This window comes from Pteronotus mesoamericanus, unplaced genomic scaffold, assembly GCF_021234165.1.
Source record: "Pteronotus mesoamericanus isolate MK-2021 breed Mesoamerican mustached bat unplaced genomic scaffold, CSHL_Meso_final contig_20, whole genome shotgun sequence".
NCBI lineage: Eukaryota > Metazoa > Chordata > Mammalia > Chiroptera > Mormoopidae > Pteronotus > Pteronotus mesoamericanus.
The window spans coordinates 37,055,348-37,072,228 of NW_026555085.1; the positions used below are offsets into that span (position 1 = coordinate 37,055,348).

At 37.8% G+C, this 16,881-nt stretch overlaps 1 protein-coding gene across 2 annotated transcripts in view; it reads left to right on the forward strand.

The window, feature by feature from the left end:
* The first annotated feature begins 3,003 nt into the window (after positions 1 to 3,003).
* MYO6 (myosin VI) overlaps positions 3,004 to 16,881 on the forward strand; it is a 148,797-nt gene continuing 134,919 nt past the window's right edge. For both annotated transcript variants that reach the window (XM_054569637.1, XM_054569638.1), the window contains exon 1: positions 3,004 to 3,214. The gene's annotated coding sequence lies outside the window, so the exon portion shown is untranslated. The remainder of the gene's footprint in view (positions 3,215 to 16,881) is intronic.

Sequence of the window (16,881 nt, forward strand, 5' to 3'; positions counted from 1 at the left end):
CAGAATTTAATTAAAAAAAATTTTTTTAGATTTTATTTGTTTTCAGAGAGAGGGGAAGGGAGGTAAAAAGAGATGGAGAGGAACACTGATATGAGAAAAATACATCAGTCAGTTGCCTTTCGCACGTCCCTGACTGGGAAGCAACCCGGGCATGTGCCCTGACTGGGAATCAAACCAGCAACCTTTCAGTTCGCAGGCCAGCACTCAATCACTGAGCCACACCAGCCAGGGAAGAGGGTAACTCCAAAATTAGGAGTGAGGACGGGAAGGAGTCCCAGGGGACTTAAAAGCCACAACTTGTCGAGACTAGTGGCTCATAATATCATAATTATAATAGGGCCTATTGGCAAGGAAATCATTTGAGGCAGTTGGGAGGGAAAAGAGAATGAGTTTCTTTGGGGTGTTCAGCCTGCCTTACTTTAGGTGTTGGTAACACAGATACAGTTGAAGCTGTTAAAGTGGGTATCAGCCAAGGAGAGCGTAGAGACTCTATAAGTGTCTACAACATAGATTTCTATAAAAAATGAAAGGACGAAATTGTGCATATGGTTTCAGAGGGGGGAATAGCACAAGGAGACTCCAGGAAAAGAGTCTTACAAATATGTAATGGGTAAGAACAAAGTTGAAAAACCTACATAAAACCTACATATGGAATAAATTGTTAAGATGAGATTTGGCAGCAAATGTGACAGTTATATTGACCATGCTTAACAACAGTATATGCAGTTTCCCAGAGTTGTCAATACTCTCATTGTTTGTTTACTTTTCTCATTTATTCAATAATGATACTAATAGGTACTGTTTAATGAGTGCTTATCATGTGAACGCCACCAGGCTTGGCAATTGGGACACAGACATACAAGTCCCCTATTCTGCCCTTGAGGAGCTTACAGTTCAGTTGGAGGATACTTATAAGTAAACTAAAGTAGCAATAATGAAATAAGCGTTGGAAGAAATAAGTGCAGTGGGTGCTAAGAGAGAGATGGGAGAGGAGCATCAAATTGCACCTAAGTTTTGGAATAAAGGAGTTAGGGAAAACTTCTTGGGGTGGGGGGGGTGGCAATAAATAGGCTTTGTTTTGAAGGATTAATTGGATTTAACGTAGCAAAACTCCAATGTAATAATAGTAATTCTGCTTGTTTTGTACACAGAAGCACTTCTGAATGGCTTGAATGTAAAGTACAAAAAATGGAGAAGGGCAGTGGGTAGAAATGAGAGTGGAGTAAGCAAGTCTATGAAAGTAGTTCAAAATGCAAGTAATTTCAAAGATAGGCAGATAACGTCGTGTGAAGAAGCTTGGTTAGGACAGCTTTACAGGCTTTAGGACAAGGATGGAGCCGGTGGGAGGGGGAAACAATAAAGGGGTATTCAAATTTAATTGTATTTTAACAAAAGGTCCCTACCTGTGCTAGCCAAACAAAAATAGTCCAAGGATCTGTATAAAGGGTAGTGGAGTGCCACTATAGGAGTTTAAAAAGAAGAGTACATAATCAGACTTTTATTTTATCAAACATAAACTTGGTGGCATTGTGGAGATTGGATCAGAAGTGGACAAGGTTGCAATTTGGAGAATTTAGCTTTGGTTAGGTAGCTAAAACAGTATGCAATACTTGATATGACAGTGGCCTGAAATGAGACAATGGTAGTGGCTATAAAGAGGAACTGGTTTCATTAGAGATATACAGAACTAGAAGCAAAGGGACTCAGTAATGGATTGGAAGTAGGGGACAAAGAAAAGAGGGGTTAAAAAATCATATGTCATCAACTCACAGTAAACTGTATAGTCTTCCACTGGTCTGTCAAAGCCTTTTAATCTTACATCCAAAATGAAGTCAAAGCAGTGAACTGAAACCATCCTTTCCTCATTCTCTTCCCCAGTTCATTTTAAAACCTAGTTTTATACGCTTAAGATTTACCTCCTGGCAATCTAGATTTAAATTTCTGAGATTGCTGTAAATTATTTCCTTTCTTGGTTTCTCTTCTTCTTTCTTACTTCCCTATTTGGTTAATGTTTTATTGTTTTAGTTGTATGCAAAAGTATCTTATAACTTTTCCACCAAAAGAACTGTGGAACATCTGAGTATCTGAAACTTGTCTCTTACCAGAATCTTGTTTTGTAGATTTCTTTAAGTTTTCTAGTTGCTACTCGGACACGTTGCAGAAATGTAGTTCTTATTGTAGGTAACTCTAGCTTTTTTCACAGGAGACATTTAGTATTATAGTAAATTCCTATTTCATTTTCTTAAAAGAAGATTCTTTTCGTCGTAAAGGCAATGCACGTTTTCACTATCAATCATTCAATTTTGCACAGCTACTTCATATTTAATTTTCAACTATGACTCACAGATGTGTCATTTACAGAAACAGTAAAATTTAAATGACAGAGAAGATCGGGGCTTTAATAAGTAAAAGGAGGGCGCGGAGTCTAAAGAAATACAAAATTTTCATCTCAGACCCCCTGGTCGCAAAAGCAGAATCCCAAATGGGTTGAGCAGGAAGGTTCGGTACTTCCTGCACAGGCAGCCCAGCCCAAGCCAACTTGGACTGCAACCGAGTTTGCCTTGGTTCTTCCCTCTGCAACAACACCGTCTCGCTCCTGCCCGCCGTTGAACAGCTCAGGGTCCTTGCCCCTTCGTTGAACAACGTTCTCCCTCCCTGAAATGACTTTGCTTGTTACCGGTCTGGAGAGTCACCGCATCCAGTCCGGAGAGGACGTGCTTTGCAGTAACAGCTGCGAAGGCCGTTTTGCAAGGGGAAGCACTAGGACTGCCGACTAGGCCAGCAGTGGCCCCTCGCCAAACCACAGCCCCCACCCCAAACCCGCGGCCTCTGCCCCGCACCGCCGGGCTTGAGGAGGGGCGGGGCGGCCCCGGGCGCCTTGCGCCCCCTCCCGGAGCGCGTTCTGCGCCCCAGCGGGCCGGGCCGGCCCGCCCCGGCCCTCGGCGCCCCCGCCCCCTCGGGCGCTCCGTAGCCGTGACGTGCGCGCGGCGGGGCCGGGGACTCGGTGGGGCGCCGGTCGGCGGGCGGAGACGGACCCGGCATCTGTCTGAGCAGGAAGCAAGTAGGAGCTCGGTCGCTGCCTCCGCCCCCAGCCTGTGCTCGTCCACGTCGACGACGCCCATTTCCTTCACCTCAGCACCTTTCTCACCCCGCCTGCCAGCCTCACAGGGACAGGTAGCCCAGCCACCGCGCACCTGCCTTCCCGTCCGCACTGGTGAGTGTCCTGGAGCCCCTGCTACGGGGCGTCAGCGCCGGGGCCTCGCTACCCCTGACCCTGGTTCGAGGCCTCCCTCGGGCTGATCAGGTACTCGACGGCTCGTTTCACCTCCGGTGGACTTGGGTGGATGAAGCAGGTGATGGGTGGGCCCGGGCGTCGGTGGCGGCGGCAGCTCCCGGTAGCACAGGCAGGGCTGGTTCTCATTTCCACCAGACAATGAGAGGCTCCTTTCATGGGCTTATCATCACCAAGGTACCTTTGTGTATCTTCTCTGGCTCACAGGTAGAAGCGGAGCACTCAGGTGCCCAACTCTGACTTGGACGCTTCGTGATAGTTTTCTCTTTCGTAAACAAGCTTAAAATTCAGTGCAGAAATAGTGTCGTTTGTTCTGGGCTGTGTGAGGATCAGCGGCTACCACTTATAGTTTAATCATGTAGGAGACCAGTCTGGGACTGTCTGAATCTGCATTTTCAGTCTTTAGGTGGTTCAGTACTTTGAATATGTTAATTTGTGTATGTCACTTAACAAGTACCTTTTTGTATTTGTTAATTATCAAAACTCCTTAAGTCCATTAAAATACTCAATTCTGGATTTTTAAGTAGGAAATCATTTGATAGGGTAATATCTAGAACATCCGTGTCAAAAGTATTTCCATTCAGTTTCAGAAACACGTTACATTTTACATGCCATCAAGTTTGTGGTGGAGGAATGCTTCAATTAAAACCTACAGGTATTAGTGAAAAACTGGGAACACAGCCCCAACTTAAGAGACTGCTGTACACGCTAAATTAAAGTTTCATTTCCTTTTATGCTCCTGTGGTGTACATGCAGTATATAGTCAGGGTTAAAGAGTTTTAAAAATTAAGATTTAGCCGACACTATTCACACCATAAAATGTGAATCTTGAACTTAGGCTGATAATGGTCATGGTACAAAGGTTGGCAGCAAAATGGCATTTCTGTACAAATTAACTAAACTTCGTAGATGTTTTGGGTTGTGGTTTTCCAACTGGAAATTGTTTAGTAAAAAAATTAGTTTGGTGTCTTTTATCATTCATTTCAGACACACCGCAAATTGAGCTATAGCCAGAATTTAAAACAATGCAACTGTTCAAAATAACTCATTGACTTTTAAATATGCAGCTCATTTTAAGTATTTTCGCTTGCACAGGAATTACATGCACAGTGGTAAACAGAAGTCATTTTAATCTTACGCACATTTGCCCATTGCATTTTTATGATTTATGTGACATGCTATTTATTGTTCTCCTAGCTTTTTGAGTTACATTTTTGTTTGTAAAACTAATTTTAAAAGGGAGTAACAAAAGTGATAAATGGCTTTAAGAAAAGATTATCATGATTAAAAACTATAAATATCTAATATTTACAACTATATATAACAACTCTATTTTTCATTAGTGTGTACAAATATGAGTAAGAAAGATGTAATAAGCTATTACAATATTTAATGTAAATTAATACAGGATGTTAAAAACAGATGATAAATCATGACCCAAGGGGGCTTATATGAAATGGATTTTTTCCTCTGTTTATGTTTATGTGATCAAGTTTTAAAATAACAGTGGTCAGGAAATCTGAGAGAGGCTTGGAGGCTCTTTTCTCATCCTGTTGTGACTTTGCCTGGAGACTGTGGTGTATCATGTAGCCCATTGTTTAGATAACTGGGCTGTCTCTGGGTTCTAAAATACACCTTTCTTCAGAAAGTTTTAAAACCTTTGACTATGGAAGCACCCGAAACATTTTTTTTTTTAATTAACCAGTTTTCACTGTTTACAATTGAAGCTCCATCTTTGATATATAATATGTCAGTTTTAAAAAGATTTCCAACCTTTTTGAAGTTTTCATTTCTGTATATTAACACATTGTAAGTAAAAGATTGGAAAAATATTACAACTTTATGAATTTCATACAATTTAATTTTGATTCCCTTAATGAGATACTTCATAATTTGTGAACTGGCCCTTCAGTAGTGTTGCCCATTTATTAGGCATTTGCCATAGAACACTAACTGAGGGACTTGATCTCCAAAATAATTCATGGTGGGTGGTCTTGTCCTTTTACACATGAAGAAATTTAGGCTTAGAGAGTTAAATATTTGCTCAAGGTCATTAACTCCAGGACAAAGTCTGGAGTCACATCCAAGTCTTCTGACCTTGACACTACTTTCCTTTCCAGAAGACTAGGTTACTTTGATCTCAGTCCATTTGGTAGAACGTTCAAATAAGGCAGGACTGATACTGTGTTAAAGAATGTAGCTTGAGGTTTGAAGAAAGCACACAGGAGTGAGGATGAGATAGGTCATGAATGTGGTTCTGGAATTAATTTTGAATTCTGCATCTGTATTTTCATTCTTAAGATGACAGCCTTGAACAGTGATAAGATGTTGCGTATCATTTCTGGTATAAATTCCAGAATATTATACATATTATGTATTTTTTTATTTAGATGTGTTTATAGGAAGTAAAATTAGGCTGTAATGTAACACTGGTTTTCATTGTAGTTAAAAGGAATAGTATAATGCTACTGGTTAGGAAAGAACTTAAAAATTTTCCTCATGTGAGACAGATTGTTGCCTGTAAATGCAATAGCTGTCCTTTAAATGTCAAATAACTCCGTAATCCTAGCGGAGAAAAGACTTATTTTCAGGTCATGATTAAATTGTCCCCTGTACTATTTGGACAATTTATTTATTTTTATGGCCCATGTTTATTTTGGGAATGTCTCTTGAGCTATAATAGATATAAAGGCCAGAAATGAGCACAGAAAGTCCATCCTTTGTAACAAAGTAGGGGTCATTTCAGAATGTAGTTGGGTAAATGATAGGAAGAAAAATGATAGAAAGACTGAGTTGAGTGACAACTTTTATAGGCGTTTCATTATTTGGTTTGAACTATTAAGAGTTTTACATCTTAAGGATACTCAGCTGTATCTCAATGTCACAAGAATATTCAACTGTAAATACAAAACCATCATTCAAAGGCTTAATATAAATTATTAATGGATGTTCTGTAAGACACCTGTGTGTGTATAGATAATCAAGAACTAAAGTTAAATAAACTTAAAATTTTATTTTTGAGGCATGATAGTGTGTTTAGGCAATCTTAACATGTAAGTATTAGACTCTTTTTATTTATGGTTTTCAAAAATAAACTTTTTTTATTGAGTATTATAAGAATGACATAATGGTTTGAGAAATTACTACAAGTCCACCAGGAGTTCTCCCTCTGAGTACTGAAGCATAGGAAGTAAAACTGGAAGAACAAATTTCGGATTTTTAGAACGTTTATTCTATTGTTAAAGAGAGGGCAGTCCTTTTCTATGCAGAAAATATGTCTCCAGTGAAACCAAAACACTGAAGCACATTCCTTGGGTGATATTCACATAGGTACTAGTCACATTTACACTGAATGATGTACACAAAGGAAGGTGATGTTCCTGGCAAAACCACAAGCATCTTTTAGTTGTATTAGTCACTTGTTATTTCATTTGAAGGTAACCTGCTGCTTAAACTTTACAAGGTAAGGGTAAGGTATTGCATATATCCGAATCTAAAATTTTTATTATATGTGAATGAGCATCTTTTTCAACAAATATTTACTAAGGGCCTACTGTGTTTGCAACATATAGGTGGGAAATGTATCTTCCCTGTACTGTAAGATATTTGATTTAGGAAATAGTGGCAGAGATGTAAAAAGATAGATAAATAAAACATCCATTTAGAAACTGAAGATGTTTATGTCAAAGGTTAACATTCCTTTGTATAGTGCTTTATTGTTTTGGAAATTATTTTATGTATATTCGGTCCTTACGAAGTAGATTTGGTAAACTTATTTTTAAACTGCAGGTGAGTAAATGGATACAAAAATTAGTACCTGTTCAAGGTCACATATGTGGCTGCTTAGAAGCATAGCTGAGAATGGAGCATGTATCTGCGTAGTCCCATAGTAGACCACCCCCCTCTCTAAGTTTACATCTCTTAGATGTTAGTTAGGGTTAATATCTCAGCAGTGCTTATTTCATTTTATAGCTTTAATTCAGATGGTTCAGGAAATTCTGAAAAGTTAGGGTCACTAAAATGATAATTGTTAAATAGTTTTTTTTAAATGTAAGGTAGAAGATAAGCATGATGTATTATTATGGAACCACTTTAACATTTTTAATAAATAAATGGAGCCAAGGTTGCTGATTAACTTTTCTAGTTGAAGAGTTTTTGAAGAAAAGTCAACAATTAGTTAAGAAAGAAGAAAAATATTCTGGAGGAATTTTGAAGATAACTTACAAGTTATTCTTATGTTGGTATTAAACTGATCATTATACCTATTTTTTGGAAAGACTCACTAATGAGCTATGGGGTGTCTATGTTGGTACCTTTATACCTTTGTTCACTTAACAAACATTTGAGTATCTACCATGGGCCAGGCATTGTCCAAAGTGCTGATGATACAGTGATAAATTAAGACCAAGTCCCTGTACCAGGTGATGCTTTATTGTTGTTTTGAATGAAGTTAATTATAGACTCTTTATACTGGTGTGTAATCAACAAGGCTAACCCTCAAAGTGGTACAGTTTCAGGGCTACTAAAAGACTCATTTGCTCTGACATATCCTCTTCCTGGCCTTTAGTCTGCTGAGTTTCAGTGCTGTTACCAGTCCACTCCTGAAAATTAACAGTATGTTCTATTCTATCACAGTCGCAGGAAACAGAGCTGAGAGAAAATAAATGAGACCTCATACTGATCTCTTGAATTTTGTAAGAGAGGTGGTGGCAAAGTATAATTTTAATAGCAGCTATTGAGTATTGAGCTCTTGCCATGTGACAGGTACTATGTCAGAGAAGTACTGTAACTCATTAGCTCACTTAATCACTATGTCATTTCAGTGCACTTAGCGTTATGACCCTCATTTTGCAGATAAGAAGACTGAAGCACAGAGATGTTAAATTTGCTCAAGCTCACAGCCAATACTTGGAACTAGAATTTGGATCCCTTACAGCACTTAGCATGCAGTAGGTACTCATGTGGAAAAAGTGCTGATATATATACAGACTTGTGCCGTTCTACCACTATGTGGTGACACGCCTTGTAGTTGGAGGGCCTGGGTGAGTGAGTAATGGGTGGGGAGAGTCAGGAGAGCTTGTTGGGTGAGTGGTTGGAGTTGGGGGGCAGCGGGGGACAGGGCAGATTGTTGTTTGCATGGCTGCTTGGCCCTCAGGCTTAATCCTTCCTGAATGCACAAATGCTTGTTTGTCCAGCTCCTGAATAAGAGGGCAGGCAGGCTTGAGGTGATCCTGGTTTTGCCACTCATCACCTTTGGTCAGATTGCTTAGATTCACCAGGCTTCAGTTTTCTCGTTTGTAAAATGGAGGCAACAATATTACCTACCTGGTGTGGTTCTTGTGAGGACCGAATTAGATAATATTACATGTGAAGGTCATATCACACTAGCATTTAGTAAGTATGCAGTATTATTGTTACTGTGAGGGTTTTTTTTTGCCATATTTAATGTGGAATGTTAATACAAAAGGACAAAAGCAATATATTAGAGATTTGGTTGGAATCTTGAAATTGGTTAGTTTTAAGGAGCTCTGAAATTGAGGTGTGCATCAGAATTACCTGGGCAATTAAAAAACACATATCAAGAGAGGTGTGGGTAGGGTCGGGGCATTAGCATTTAACAAGGTACTCAGTTGATTGACTTGAACACCAAAATTTGAGAACTACTGGTTTAAACCTTTTTTTCATCCTGTGCTTAGGGAGGGCTTTAACGATAACAACAAAAAAAAATTGCTTGGGTAAACCAGGGTTATGGTAGATGGAAGTGAAATATCAGTTACCAGAATCTCTTGTTTTCTTTTTCTCTTTTAAGCATGTTTGAAGCTTATAGCATTTATCTTGAGAGAACAATGCAGTGTTAAATTACATACCCAAATTTAATTGTAATGACTAATTCGGCTTATTAAGCAGCTTCATGCGGACGTAAGCTGATTATATTTACTTTTTGAACACTTTTACAGATAGGAATAATATATAAATAATGCTCATATAGATCTTAAGATCTTTTGAAACTTTTTAATTGGATTTCTTTAGCTAATGGACCGTTTTTGAATACGCAGACTTGGCAGTGCTAGCTGCATCAGGCAAGGTCCCAGCAGGAAAAGAAATTTCATCCTTGATGATGCAAATGAAGAGATTATAGAGGTTAGGCAACAAACAAGGGATGGTGAAGTACCCAGGGAATAGCACCAGCAAGACGCCCTCAATTCTCCAGAGATTACAAGAGCAGAGAACTGGCTTTGTGGAGGAGGGCCCTGGGGAGCTGTGGCTTTGAGGCAGGCAGGCAGGCAGGCAGGCAGGGGAGGGGGAGTTCCTGTCCCTCTGTCTTCACTTCTCTGCTAGGGACTTCCGTTATTTTTTTAAATTTAATTTTATTTAAACAAATAAATACATTTTTTTAAACTTACTATCCTCACCTGAAAACATGGTTATTGATTTTTAGAGGGGAAGGGAGAGGGGGAGAGAGAGGGAGAGAAACATCGATGTGAGAGAGAAACATAAGTCCATTGCCTCTTGCATACACCCCAACTGGGGACCAAACCTGCAACCTAGGCATGTACCCTGCCTGACCGGGAATCAAACCCTTAACCTTTCAGTTTACTGGACGATGCTCTAACCAACTGAGCCACACTGGCCAGGGCTGACTTCCATTATTAGAACCTATTTGGGGAGCCTAGGTCATGATCTATGCAGGCTCATCCTCCTGGGGCAGAGCAGAGCAGAGCAGAGAAGGGATTTGGAGGTGTTGTGGAGCAAGTGGAAAATAACTGAGGCATTAATTAGGACCTTTGGGAACTTTTAGCATTTCCTTGGTGCATTTAAAACAGTTTTTAGCATTGTAATACATCTGCAAAATTCTTGAGACCATTTTCCTTTTATATACTTTTTAAAAATCGATTTTGAGAGAGAGAGAAAGAAGAGATAGAAGAGATTTGTTCCACTTTTTAATGCATTCATTGTTTGATTCTTGTATATGCCCGACCGGGGATCAAACCAGCAATCTTGGCATATGGGGTCAATGTTCTAACCAACTGAGCTCCTCAGCCAGGACCTTATATATGCTTTTAAAAAAGTTTATTTACTTCCTCCTTTAGTTAAAAAGCTATTTGGGGAACTTTTGGTGATCTATATAATCCAATGAGAAAAATAATTTAGGTCTGTTAACACAGTGGACTTTCTCTTCATATATTGTTAGACCTTAATGAGGTTTTCTGAAATTTTCTTTATTGGTTAGTCTTGGTTTGATAGAATCACTGTTTTTCATTAAAAATATTTTAATGACTGTTTCAAAAATTCTGGCTAGAATAATCCTTTGCTTTCTGGAATCTGTACTTCTATTCACTTGGCCTTTTGATAGCAAAAAAAAAAAAAAAAAGACAACACAGGGCTTGATGTAGTAAATAAGACAGTTATGAAATAATTGTTCTTCCTCCCCAAGTTCTTATAAAGACATTAAATTTCTGTATAAGGCTCTTGCAGTTTGCTGTTATTCAGCTGTCTTTTGCTAATGCTAATTTTATTTAGTTATTCTGAATTTTGGTTAAAAGTCTAAATCCGTGCTCTTCATTTTGGACAGATTCCTGAGGTTTACTAATGCAAAGGGTTTCTCTCTTTAAAGATATGTTGTGAAGTTTCCTAGTATATGAACAGTACTCCCCCCGAAACAATTAGATTATGGTTTGTTTTTTCTTCTCCTGAGGGTTACAGGGAAAAAGGAGAACAAGATTTTACTCAGATTAATCAGCAGCTAGACTGGGCCTTGTTCACAGCTTCCGGAAAAGGAAGAACTATATTGTCTGGGACTGAGCAAATTAATCAAAGAACAACCGCCTGGCTATGAGATTTCAACATAGAAATAAAGGATACTTCTGGATGGAAATGTTATAATTGGGTCATTTTTTTGGAACAAATACGTTTTTCATCTTTAAAAGAGTATTGTGGGGAAAAAACCCCAAAAAACAGGTTTGGAGTAAACCAGTATTTTTGTTTTGGGCAGCAAAATTATGCTCAGAGACTGATTTTGTCTTTGCCAGCAATTTATTTAACTCAGGTTCACTGCGAATTTCATAAGCCAATAGCATACAAGATAATGTCACTTTAAAAAAAATTAAAGTATAGTTGTTGACATACAGTAATATATTAGTTTCAGATGTACAGCACAATGATTCAACATTTGTGTACCTTACAAGTCTAGTAACCATCTGTCACCATACAGTTATAATGATATATTGATTATATTCCCTATACTGTATATTACATCTCTATGACTTATTAGGATAATGTCTCTTAGTAAGTCAGTAAAGAAATAACATATGCCCCAAAGCAATGATAGATAAATACATTGTTGTTCTGGGCAAGGGAAGATGAAAGCAAAAAGTCCAAATTTAGATTAGGTTTACCTTTTTACATGAGTAGGCACTTGGGAGACAGTACTTGGCCAGGGGAGAACTGACGCCCCACTGCTCTTGTTGGTAGAGCATGTTGCTAGGGAACCCCGCTCCCAGTCGCAGAGCAGGATGGTCTTCTTCCCTGGGGCTGCTGCTCCATTTTCACCACTGAGTAGGAGGACTGCCTGGCCCAGACAGGAGCTAATACCCCAATGGTCTTCAGAGAGCTTTTTATGTTGGCAGCATGCTGCCTTACTGAGATCCAAACTCTCCAATAGTCATCACAAATTCTCACTGTAGCCTAAATGTCCCCTTGCCATAGTTGCTGCTCTACGTGTTCTTATCCATAAGCCCTTAGTGGGGCCCCTCAGCAACTAAGCTATTGAGTGATAATCGGCAATAACAGATGAGATAATGACATCTGGACACATTATTCTTCTATCAAAACAACTTCTAAAAACAGCTTTTCTTTGTCTCGTCATAAACAAGTACATTAAACAACTCTATTTAAGTCATAAACAAGTAAATTTGAAATCATATCAGACTTATACACAGCAACCAAATATTGCCTGTACTTGAAAAATCATATATTGAGGTATTTTCTCTTTAAGTGGGCTTTTTTTTTTTTCCCTAAAGGAGAGATTTGAAACTTTTGTGGCATCTTCTAAAAACATATTGTTCATTTTGATTTGACACTGATAGAATTAGTATCCCGCAAGAGAGAATTGAGGCTGTTGGTTTTTCCATGTTGTGCTCTTTGAATTTCCCTGATTTGAGGATTGAGTTGTTCCAGAAAGAGCTTTTCTCTGGTTCCTTGTGATTTTTTTTCTAAAATTAGATGAAATAGCTGTGTTTTGGTTTGTGGGAATGATTTGCTGTTTGTTATCCTTTTGGTATTTTGGGGAAGAACAAAGTGTATGCATATGTATGTGTTTTGAAGAGAAATGTGTTAGTGTCTGTGCTTTTCCTGTCTGTCATTGTTGACTTGAAGATAACTAGAGCAGGATGACTGATGTATCTGTTATGTTTGTGCTTGAGGTTTCAAACAAAACTATGGCTTGTGTTGACCATTGAGATAATGGAGGTTACAGATGAGTGTAAAGAGTAAAACTAGTCATCATGTACTCAATGACTAATTGAGGAAGTTTATACTAGCTTGAGAAGGATTTTTCTATCAGGTGTTATAGTGAGGGGAGAGGAGGAAGGAATTGAATGAGTTTGACCATATGACCAGATTTCGCTACAGATGTTTTAGAAACCAGGAAAAAATTATTTCAGTTAGAACTTTTTATTTCATAGAGCTACATTTTACTGGTAAGTTGGCTTTCTTGAAGGCAATGCAGCATAAATTAGGAATGTTTAAACCATTCGTTTATTTATTTTTATAATTCATCTCCTATTTTTTTAATTTAATCTTTATGTATTTTTTCCATTGCCATTTAGTCCCCTTCTGTCCTCCTTCCCCCAGCAGTCCCCACACTGTTGCCCATGTTTGTGAGTCCTTTTTCCTTTTTGCTCAATCCCTCCTTTAATTTGGTGACTTTAATGAGTTACTAGCAAAAATGGAGATAGCCTGATGGTTACGTACAGGATGTTAGTATGTCAGGAAGTGGGCTATTATTTATTAAAGGTGTGCTTCTGGAACTGGTCCAGAATCTCATGGACTTTGCCTCTGTTCTCTAGGATCCTACCGTTTGGCATAAAACATAGACAAAGATTACTATTTTCAGTACATGTAGACAGCTGAGTAGGTTATCAAGATTTAACAAAGTTTTATGTCTCTAGTTGGGAGGTGGCAGTATGTTATAATAATGGATTAAATGAAGGATCCAAAATGACTCAAGAACAGTACAATTCCAATAATTCTTGAGGGCCAGTGACGTGCCACCGTTTTGAGTGTTTTAGAGTCATTTTCTCATTTAATCCTAATGTTGACCCTGTGAGGTAGTTCTCATTATCTCATTTCACAGCTGAGAACTGAGGTCTAAGTAACTTGCTAAGATGGTATGGTAGTGAGGGTCAATATCTTCAGGTGATCTGGATCCAGAGCCTTTGCCTTGTGTGTTCTTTTAAAGACTGACTCAAAGTGTTGAAAAAACTCCTTCAGGATTAATTTGTTCGGTCTTTCTGTGTCTAATCAAGGATGATAACATCATGACACTCATGCAGCTGTTGTCTGCTTTCAAGTCTAAGGTAGCTACCTCCCCAGTGATACACCCTATTTGGTCCTCACCCTCTGATTTCTGTGCTTCAAGTGCTCCAGCCTCCCCTGCTGTTGGTGAGGGCAGGGAGACCTTCTGGCATATAAAGTCTAAACCATTCCTTATGGTTTTTAAACCCCACAACAACTACCCATTTTAACTCATGCTTTATAAATTTGCTTTAAACAATATATTCTTGTAAAGTTTTGTGTAAATTAAATAAATAAAGAACTAAATTGTAATTTTGTATTACCCTGGGAAAACTTCATATGTATTTAAAGGATCCCAATTGTGATTTCTTTTGCAAAGGGAGGAATTTTTTTGTAAAACAAATGATTGTTTTCTATGTTACACTAATAACTATGGGTCTTTCACATACTACCTTTACATAAACATAGGTTTGGCTGTATACACACTTCATATAAATATGCCTAAGTTTGAGCTCATATTTTGCTTGATACTACTAACAGAAAGGGATTGGATAATAAGGTATTTTTTTAAAAATAAATGCTATTTGTTGGATTTGCACTAAAATATACTTTAGTAGGCTTATCTACACTAAGAATAATCTTTTAACTGATAGATTGAGGTCTAATATAAAGCACAATAATAAACTGTTTTCATCAAAAATTTATTAGGTAAATGCTAGTGTTCTGTTTAAATGCTTAAATCAGTGTTTTACACTTTTCTGAAATAAATTCTCTGAAAATAACACAAACTTTAGAGAGAGAGTTTTATTGTTAGAGCTGTGGGGGTGGGTGGGGCATGGGAAAGTGGTGGCGAGAAAATGGAGACAAATGTATTTGAACAATAAAAAAATTTAAAAAAGAGAAATAAGAAAAAATATTGTTATAGCTGAAATTAAACAAACCTTTGTTTGGAAAACATACTTCCATGTAGCCCTGGGTAAGATAGTTATTTCTTGTGCCTAATACTATGCTAATTAGGCCATGAACACAGATTCATTGTAATCTGTCTTCTGTCCCTAAACACTCAACAGAGACTGCCCTGTAACCTTCTGATTAACAGGTCCAGTGGCCTCATTTAGATCATTATTGCATTTCAGCCTCTTCAGCTCCTGACCACCTAATTCTCCTTGAACTCTCTCCCCTTTGCTTCTGTGGTCATGTACTCTCTCAGGTCTTCCACTTTTTCCTTTTTCATTTTTACTGCTTAATTTTCTCTGCCTGTGCCGTTACTGTTCATGTCTCATAAAATCCTGTACTTTGCACTTTCCTCTACTCACTCTGTTCTTATTTTTGATAATTATATCAGTCCTGTGGTTCCAACTCTTACTCATATGCAGATTTCCCCCTAAATTTCTTTCTATATCATCTTGAGCAGCACTTCTAAACAGATACTCTACAGCAGCAATTTTCAGCCAGTCTGCCAAAGAATTTTTAAAACATGCAATACCTGACTATTTAGTCAGGGGCACTGACCTCTTTTCCCTAAGATTGTAAAATAAAAAAATGACAGCCAACACAACAGTCATTTGGTTTGAATGAATCGGAATTATACCTATTTTTTGTCAGATTGGCAAAAAATATATTTTTTTGGTGTGCTGTGGAATTTTAGTAATTAGTTTATATGTGCCATGAGGTGAAGAAGGTTGAAAATTGCTGCTCTATAGACATCTTAAAATTTCACATATTCCCATTACATGCTCCGTTTAGAAACTTGTGTTTTCTTCTATTTCCCTTATGATACTCTTATTACCCTAGTTGTTTATGCTGAGAACTTTCACTTTTTCCCTTTTCATTGCCATGTCTGTCAGTTGCCAAACCATCTTTTACTTCTGGAAGGCCATCCTTCACTTTCTATCCCCTCTGGCTAAAGCAGGCCTTACTGCTTTTCCTTCCATACACATCTCCCTGTATTAGGCTCTTTTCCTCAATGTACCATCAGTCTGTCCTGTGCATCACCATTAGGGTTATTTTTCAAAGTAGATATCTGATGATAATGTTCTTTATCTCAGTAAGAATCCATATTAGCCCTTCATTAATACAGTTTAGATCCAGACTTTTATTGTGGGATTTGAAACTCACATGTGGCCTAATCTCTTGGCCCATTTTTAAACCTTAGCACTTGTCACTTGCTTACCATTGCTTTAGCCCTTTTGACCTGCTTCCAAAACATGTCCTTATTCTCTCATTCCTCTAGTCTTATTCAGACAGGACTTTGTCTGGAATGTACTTTCTTTAGTCAGTTTTACTCATCTTTCTGGACCTGTTGGAGTAAATCTTTCAAAGTAGTTTTCCCAAATTTACTGTTATGAATTAAACCTTTATTATAGTATTTATCACAGGTTATGTGATGTCTATCTTCTTTTATTTTCCCCAACTCTAACTAGATTGTGAGTGATTAGAGGGTGACCAGCCTTGGAAAAGATTTGATAAAGTTCTATGTAGGTAAGCAGATCTCAGGTCTTAGGAATCCATTGCATTCTTAATTATTGAGGATGCCATAAAAATTTTGTTTCTCTATTTGGTTTTATTTATCAATATTTACTGTGTTAAAATTAAATTTAAAATGTGTTTAATTCATTTAAAAACACTAATTAATGAATGTGTGTTTTTCATTATGAAAAATAACTATTTCCAAAAGAAAAATATTAGTGAAAAGAGTGGCACTATTTTACATTTTTGTAAATCTCCTTTTCTGTCTAACTTAATAGAAGATAGTTTGATTGTGATCTGCTTATGCATTCAGTTTGTTGCATTAGCTGTTTTGGTTGAACTGTATGTGAAGAAAATCTGACCTCACACAGATATATCATTGGGAAAGGAGGTATTGATTTAACCTTTTCAGATGACTCTGTATATTCTTCTTTGGTACTGCACCAAAACTCAGCAAGTGGTAATTTCTTAGAGTTCTAAAGCAGAATCATTAACCTATCAGTGAATTTTTTGTACTCTGTTACATTACAATTCGTTGGTCTGTTTTGCACTTTGAGTCTTTTACTAATGCATGGTTTTATAACACGATGTATTTATTGGTCACT